Genomic DNA, 714 nt, shown 5'->3' on the forward strand with positions numbered 1-714 from the left:
AAGGAAGCTGATGGTCCAACTGATTGCTTTTAGTGTTCTCCCATTTCTGCTTCCTGGGTCTTAGTATCTGCCAGGGCAGGGCGTCTGCAAAAGAAAGACAAGAAGGAAGGGAAAGAAAAGGAACCAGTCCTTATCCCAAAGCAAGAGGGATTTTGCCAGAACAACTAGTCCATAAATACTGCGTTTTAGTTAGCATATCATGGAATATCAGGGTAGAAAAAGAAGGACGGAGAGAAAGGAGAAAACTAAATGGCCCGACGTAAATTTTTTAGTTCTTTTAATCATCTAAGCAGTCCTACCTGCTCAGTCAGACTAGAGGAAACCTTAAAGCTCTTTCTCCTGCCCGTATAAAGAGTCTAAGGTGGTGGCTCGTTGGTCTAGTGGTATGATTCTCGCTTTGGGTGTGAGAGGTCCCGGGTTCAAACCCCGGACGAGCCCCTGTTTTCTTCTATTCATTATTGGAAACCCTGGTGGTCTAGGGCTTAAGAGCCAAGGCTGCTAACCAAGTGGTCAGCAGTTCAAATCTACCAGGTGTTCCTTGGAAGCCCTAAGTGGCAGTTCTACTCTGTCCAGTAGAGTCGCTATGAGTCGGAAGCGACTCGACGGCAATGGGTTTGGTTTTTTGGTTTAGCCGACAGTGATTAAGAACTCAGCTACTAACCACAAGATTAACAGTTTGAGTCCACCAGCCTCTCTTTGGAAACCCTATAGCGC

At 46.1% G+C, this 714-nt stretch overlaps 1 non-coding gene across 1 annotated transcript; it reads left to right on the forward strand.

The window, feature by feature from the left end:
• The first annotated feature begins 366 nt into the window (after window positions 1–366).
• TRNAP-UGG (transfer RNA proline (anticodon UGG)) lies at window positions 367–438 on the forward strand. Its single transcript has one exon. It is a non-coding gene; the product is annotated as a tRNA-Pro (tRNA).
• Window positions 439–714: the final 276 nt, after the last annotated feature.

This window comes from Elephas maximus, chromosome 1, assembly GCF_024166365.1.
Source record: "Elephas maximus indicus isolate mEleMax1 chromosome 1, mEleMax1 primary haplotype, whole genome shotgun sequence".
NCBI classification, from domain to species: Eukaryota; Metazoa; Chordata; class Mammalia; order Proboscidea; family Elephantidae; genus Elephas; species Elephas maximus.